General features: G+C 41.2%; 1 long non-coding RNA gene across 4 annotated transcripts in view; it reads right to left on the reverse strand.

The window, feature by feature from the left end:
• Positions 1-6,932, reverse strand: part of LOC119860375 — a 122,838-nt gene extending 115,906 nt beyond the window's left edge. For 2 of the 4 annotated variants that reach the window (XR_006273947.1, XR_006273948.1), the window contains exon 1: positions 6,624-6,932. This is a non-coding gene — a long non-coding RNA (uncharacterized LOC119860375). Of the gene's footprint in view, positions 1-5,429; positions 5,555-6,623 lie in introns of those variants that run through there. The other 2 variants (XR_006273945.1, XR_006273946.1) reach the window with 1 other exon arrangement.
• Positions 6,933-7,256: the final 324 nt, after the last annotated feature.

Raw genomic sequence — 7,256 nt, forward strand, 5'->3', positions numbered from 1 at the left:
GTTATTTACAGTCTCTTCACAAACAGACTTTCTGCCAAATTAATCATTCACTTTCCTGTTGTACCATATCTACTTTTAACATAGCTTTTTCAGTTATGTGGTTACAAACCACTAATTTAAAATTTAGTTTGATCTACTATTCACAGCAGTGTTTTAATACTTTAAGTTGCCTTTACTCCTGTATTAATTAATGCCAGCAACCATTATATGTTTCCTTCTGTCCCCTCTTCCATGTAAGATTGACCATATATGTGGGGCTGTAATTTGGCTACTAACATTTACTTTTAGGGACAGGGGTTCCTAAGGTCGAGGCATTTTTACTGAAATGTAGAGCCACCCTGACAGAGAGCTGCCAATTTCATCTGAGCCAATTCTGGGGATAACAAGCCATAAGAACTCACCAGCAGATCTTCTGTACCTGTTCCCACGGTCTCAACAGCCTTAACTCCTGGAGTTGACTGTGATCTCGTCCTTGCCATCAAATCATTTAAAGCAGCTAGCAAAGTCTCCAGAGGTTGCCCATGCAAACAGGCCGTAATCTGCCTCTCTTTCCTGAAGTTGAGCCCATACCTGTGCTCACAGTGATCCCCCACTAAACACTCCACATCTCCTACCACACCGTCCTCGGCCTTGTCCTATTTCATTGCAACTACCATGTCAGTGTGGTTGGAGCCATTATAGCCTGCTTGATTGCTATAGGGAGCCTCACTAATCACTTTCTGAGAAGAACTACCTACTCCACTTACTACCGTTTCTGCCTTCCAAGATGCTTTAATCAATTCAACCTGATCTAAATCAGTGCAGGAGCCTATGAACACCTTAATAGGTTTTCTTAGACCATCATAGATCAAATATGTCAGTTGTTTCTCCTCTATTTCAGCCAGAGAGCAAAACAACAACTACCTACTACAATAAGCCATAACAGATTCTCCTTCCTTCTGATGGAGCATCAAAGTGGTCCTTAATTCAGAGGAGATCAGAAAGTATCGGTCTACCCTCTGTATAACACAATCTCTGTCACCTTTAACTCTGCCTCAATTTCTGCCAACAAAGCTATTCCTTCCATAGGGCCAGCACAATTTCTCTTTAATCTTCAAGATTAAATGTTTTCTAACCATGTATTCCAACAGCCAAACCAAACACATTCTCTTAGTCAACATGTTTAGCCAGTGCCTGTTTTTTAGTTTCAGTCAGAGGACTATTAACTACTTCTTGTATTTGCCATGAATGCCATTTGCTGAAGCATTTTTATCATCACTACTGGCTGGGCAGCCAGAGGCCCTGGACAGGGCTCTTCTTCCTCCTGTATATTTATTCTTTCCAGACACATATGGGTTAAAGCTGTCACCTGATGAGCCTTGGTTACATTTTGTGCTACAACAGTTTGGAAGACACATTTCAGGCTTTCATGCCACAATTTCATTTTTTTTTTTTTCAATTCCTGTTCCAAACTTTCTTGCACAATATCGTGCTGACATTCGAGAACATCTTGCTTCTTTACCAGCTTATCTACAGCACAATACATAGCACAGATGACATGTGGCTGTTTGGGCTCTCTCAGGAGTGTAACACTTTTGACACCCCAACAGCAAGTTGTCCAAAACTTTCCCATGCAGTGTGGGTACTGCATCAGTCAGACATACATCAGACCCAAGCTTTTAGACACCTGTCTTAAACACTCATCAATCACACACACGGAGGCATCAGGACATCCTCCTCGTCCTCTGGTTCAATGACCCTTCCCTGTCTGTGTTTGTGAACCATCGACTCCAGGAACAGCCAATACAACCCTGCTCACCGGTATACTTCCCTCTCTTCGTACTGTAATGAAATCTGACCCCTGAGCTAGAATAAATATAAGTCAGAACTGATTCCGAACAATATTTAAATTAAATTAGTCGGTTAACACCAATGATTCATGATACCAAGCTCTTAACAGGCAACCAGTTCAGAAACCGTTTGATTCAGTTTAAAGACCTATTCACCTAGGCATGACAGCAAACCATCCTCTGCTACCAAATGTTGACAACAGGGGGCACTACTACCCCTGGAATGGATCTTTATGGGCTCCCAGTGAGCAGATTACTGTCATAGCAGTGAAAAAGGTCCACAGTAATTATCTTCAATGCACAGCAGTTTACTGAGAAGGAATTACACAAGCAGTAAAGGGTTATATTAAGCACATAACTCCTGTGTTAGGCATTAAGAGCTATACATTTTCCTTAAACGAGTCTCTCTTTCACAAACAGGCCCAGCACTACCCTCGCGCAGTTCCTGCTTGGCAAACAGAGAAGGTAGTTACCAATTTTATAGATGGCTTCTTCCCTCCAGGTCTGTTCTTCCCAGCCTTCTGGTCTGTCTCGGATTCCCTTGAGATAAGGCCTTGGCTGCCTTGAGACCCCTCTGGCTCACAGTCCTACTTGAGCCCACGGAGCAGAGAGTTTTGGCTACTCTGACTAGCAGCATTGCTTCTTCAAGTGTCAATTAAGGAATCCCAACAATAATTTAATTTGCTTGATTCTTATATTTTTTCCTCAAAGGAGTCGCATGTCTTAAAAGCATGCCCAGTGAGCATGTGGTTACTAAATTTTATCTAATTAGTATTTTTAGGAGGAGACTGCAGAGTGGTGCCAACTTAAAATTACCCCACATTCACTCCCTTATCAATCATTCACTTCAGCCCCCTGCATGATGTCCTTCAACAGGGTCAAGATGCCCCAGTCAGCTCTTGTTCCACACGTGTTGTTTCAAGTGGACATATCTGCTGTTCAAAGATCAGTATTGATCAAACACGCAACATGTAGCCAGTCAGTTTCACCACTGGCATCTGCCTGATGCTAAGAGAAGGATTCTGCTCCCAGAATTCTCTTTGGTAATTCAGTCATGTCAAGCCATGTTCTTACACTATTCATTCAGTATGGCCACACAAGCACCCACTTTAGGCTTCTAGCCATCACCTTTCAAGCAGAGATCCATGTCTCACTCCTCCTGACTGGTGCTTTCTCAGGCTGCACAGTTCCCTGCCTACACTGTAGTATCCTCTTTTCACTATGAAAAGGCGAGCCTCTGTGTTTTGCTTTCTCTCCAGAGGCTATGACCAGTGTATTGTCTTCAGTTATAAGTCATTATACAGCTCTTTCTAGGCAAGCACATTTATTCTTAAAGTGAAAGCATAATAGAGAAAAGATATTAAAAATAAAAGAACCTACATGCACGCTAACAAGTTTACCCAAAGTCACACACACACACACACACACACACACACACACACACACACACACCCAACTCCAGCAAGTGATCTGGTCAGTCCTTCAGACCCCACACACTGGGTTTTCCCCATGGTAACAAGATCAGAAATAGGCAGTTCAGCTGTTTCTTTATACAACATGGGCCTTTAATCTCAGTCTCAGGAACAGGTAGTCAGACAATCTGAGGTTTTGCATAATTGGAGGTGGGGAATTTACATTAAACTTCACCCTAGCTATTCCCCAGGAAATCCATTTCACACATATTGTCCCAGAAGTCCACTCTTGTCCAGCATATTTTCGATATAATCCTTTGAACTCCCATGCCTCAGAACACCTCTCTCTCCTAGATGGGTTCCAGGCAATCCCTGCCCGCAATAATACATAAACTAAGAATTTAATACAGTGAACCCCAAATCATTTAAATTAAATTCAGTCAAATCTGCCAAGGATATCCTTCCATTTCTATCACATTTATAAAGCGCTTATCCCCAAGGTATAATTTCCGCAACAATTTGGCTTCCTCACTTTGACCCATGACAGTGACCTGCCTTCTCTTTCAGTTTCATACACAAGCAAGGTTTAATTCCCAGAAGAAAAGGTCTGGTGCTGTGGTATTTTGAATATGCACTGGAGACACAATACAATGGGAAAAGATTGGCTATTGTTGTATTGAGAACACCCCTGGTACCAGGTTTACATGCTGTGCACCTCCTGGGAACTGAACGGATTGAAAGTAATCGCTGCTAGGAAGAAGCAAGTAGGCTGACAGGAGCTAAGGACCTCTGAAACCTCAAGTTACAGCACAAGAACACAGATAGATATGGAACATATCCGCTGCATTGTTAAAAAGCCAAACATAAGACGCTCCAAAACAACCAAATGCTTACATAGGATTATGTTGCACAGGGGGCTCAATTCTACTGTCTCTTTCATTCAGGAAACTTCACTGAAGTGATTTTCTTCAATACAGTTGCACAAAAATAATTGAGAAGAAATTGTTCCGCTCACTGTAATAGGAATCACGCGGCTTAATTCCCATTGAGGTTTCAAATAAAAGAAGAACAAAACAAAACAAAAAATCTGTTACCTTATGTAATAGGTATTCACAAATACTCTTTAATAGTACCTTACACCACAAGTAGTTCCATTAATTTCAATGGGGCTAAGGGAAGCAACATGGTCTAGTAGATAAAACAATGGGCTAAGGGTACAGAGACCCGAGTTCTAGTCCTGTCTCGATCAGTGACCTGAGGTAAATCACTCAATGCTTTGGTCCCCATCCCAATCTCTCTCTAGTCTATTTAGGGAGGGATTTTCAAAAAATACTCAAGTGATTCAGGAACACAAGTCCCATTAAAATTATTTAGGTGCTCTTGAAACTCTTACCCTAAAGCTCTTCATAGTGGGGACTGTATCTCACTGCATGTTTGTGCAGTGTCTAATACGATGGGGTCTGTTGGTATTATCAGAATTAATAATTGCAGACAAAAGTAAAATGGTAGACGTGGCAAAACCTAACCTAAAATGTCATTTATTAGAAAAATGTTGCAAAATAATAGAAACATATTCCATCCAGTTTCAATCAGTAATATATTTATAAAACATGTTGTACTATTACAGAAATATACTTCGTTGACTGTCATTTTAACATCTTGTTTTGATTCTGGAACTTCACTTTAAACATCTGTTTAATTTTTTTTAAAATATTTGCAAAGCTTGCTAAATATAACAACCTGCAGAAATTTAGCCAAAGCACATTTTCATCTCAGCCAGCTGAACTGCATTTTTACAGATCTGTATATTTTGAGCAGCTATACTACCAATGGGTGGTATCCCCTGGCAACAGCTTCAGAAATTAAGTGCAGTGCAAAAGTTATTCATTCCATATTATAATCATTCTAAGAAAAAAAGTTGCTAGGTTAGATATGAAGATAGCTCATTTTCATAGCCACATCTTTCTGTATTTCACACAGTTAGTCTTCAGCTGGGGGATTTCATAAAGCTGTTTCTCTTTAACATTCCTCCACCAGTGCTTGAATTAAGGCAGCATTGTATATTGCTATGCTTCATATTCAGGTTCAAATAAATTATGCCACCTTTTCTTTCAGCTCCCTGAACCAGAAATTTTGTTCTCCAAAATTCCAACTAAATGTTTCCATTTTTTAAAATGAATTCACTTACTCTGAAGTCACCTTCCTTTTGTGCTTGGTTTCCATAATTATAACAAATAAGTTCAGCCATATGAACAAATTTTAAGTGAATACTGGAAAATATTCACCAAAAGCGCAAATTTAAATTCCTAATAGAAGATATCTGTACTGGAAGGCCTGATTCTAAAATTTGCATCCATCCATTGAGAAATATGCCATGTGACCTGTGTAACCAATCAAAGCTAATCAACACACCTCAGATTTCAAACACCAGGTACTTGTAGAGAACGAAAGATTTATCTGCAGAAACTATACAGCAAATTTTGAATAATGCCTAAATTAGAGTAAACTGTGATCTGTACTTGAACTATTTGCAAAGAGATTTTTACATTAGCAGTACTCGCAGTACTGTCCAAAGTGTGCTAGATACTTTCTGGGAAGATGTGTTCCCTAACTCAAAGAACTTACAGTCTAATGAATTCATTTATTGGGCACCAGCTCTAGAAATAAATAGTAGGCCCAAATCATATTTAGAACTGTGAATGAATCTGTAACCCTTTGGCCAAGTGTTATCAACAGCAAAAAGAGCCAGGCTCAGCTTGGGAGGCAGAGAGGCTTCTGCAAACTTTAACAGTCTCTCAAGCCCCCACCCCACCTGGGAAATCAGATATACCACCCTTGATGAGCAATACTTCCCCACATGCAAGCAGTGAGTCCAGGGGTTTAAAACAACTTTTTAAGAGTGGTAAATGGGGGGATAACAGAATGAACTTGGGAAAGCCAGCAATTAAGAAGTTAATATATATTAGATAAGACTCCTACCTGCCCAGGATGTCTTAACACTGGCCCCATCCTCACTCCTTCCCTTGCAGCTGTGACTGGCTAATGCATTCTAGTCACTTCCCTGTTCCCCAGTTACCATTTGATGGAGTCCACAAATTCTAGTAGATCCATCTTCAGCTCCTAAAGGAAGTGCTGCTTGGGCTGCTCAAGGATTGTACCAGCTAACCCAGCTGAAGTGATCTCAGCTTTAATTGGGGAGGAGAGGGGTTACTAATCTGTGCAGCTTCAGCCCAAACTACCTCTGTACTATCTTCTGTCTTAGCACTACTCCATCTGCTACTTGAGCTCAACTCTCTACACCACCTTAAAATTGCCTTTATGGTGACTTTTCAGAGGGAAACCAGGGGCCTATAGAATACAGGAGCCTTAAAATAGTCCTTACCTGAAAAATACTCCCAGCAAATAGTGTAAATGCTTTTCTTTGTTGGCTCACTTGCTAGCTCTGTCCAGGCTCCCTTACCCCACTGTGCCTGACTACACATGTGGTCAGGGTGACCTCTGACCCCAGGCACATTTGGTGCAGGTCTCTTGTCCTTTCACTTCCAAACAGGGACAATAGCATATTATTGCCCCCAAACTCAAATGTTGTTTGTATTTTAACAAAAAACATGCCAAACTGTCACACAGTTGAAATGCAAATAAGGCCTGACCTAGTCAGTCGTTTCCCCTTGCTCACCTATAGATGCTGGAAAAGAGCTCTATTCCCCTTGGAGCCTTGTCCAGCTGGAGTTCTCAGTTCAAGTAGCACCAGGCCCCTCCTCTCCATATTCACCAACAGGTGTCAATAGTGAGCTCCCTACTCTCCAGTGTTTTAGGCCAGAGGGCTTACAAATCAGCTGCAAATACAGAGTCTTTGAAAGACTTACATCAGAGCTGAATTGGCCTACAGAGGAAGCCATACGGCCTGATTTAAAGACCTGACAATTAGGCCAGAGAAACTAGAATGAATCTATGGCCCAGTGGTTAGAGTGCACAGCTGTGCTGTAGGACACCCATGGTCAAGTCCCTGTTCTAA

This window comes from Dermochelys coriacea, chromosome 8, assembly GCF_009764565.3.
Source record: "Dermochelys coriacea isolate rDerCor1 chromosome 8, rDerCor1.pri.v4, whole genome shotgun sequence".
Classification (NCBI taxonomy): domain Eukaryota; kingdom Metazoa; phylum Chordata; order Testudines; family Dermochelyidae; genus Dermochelys; species Dermochelys coriacea.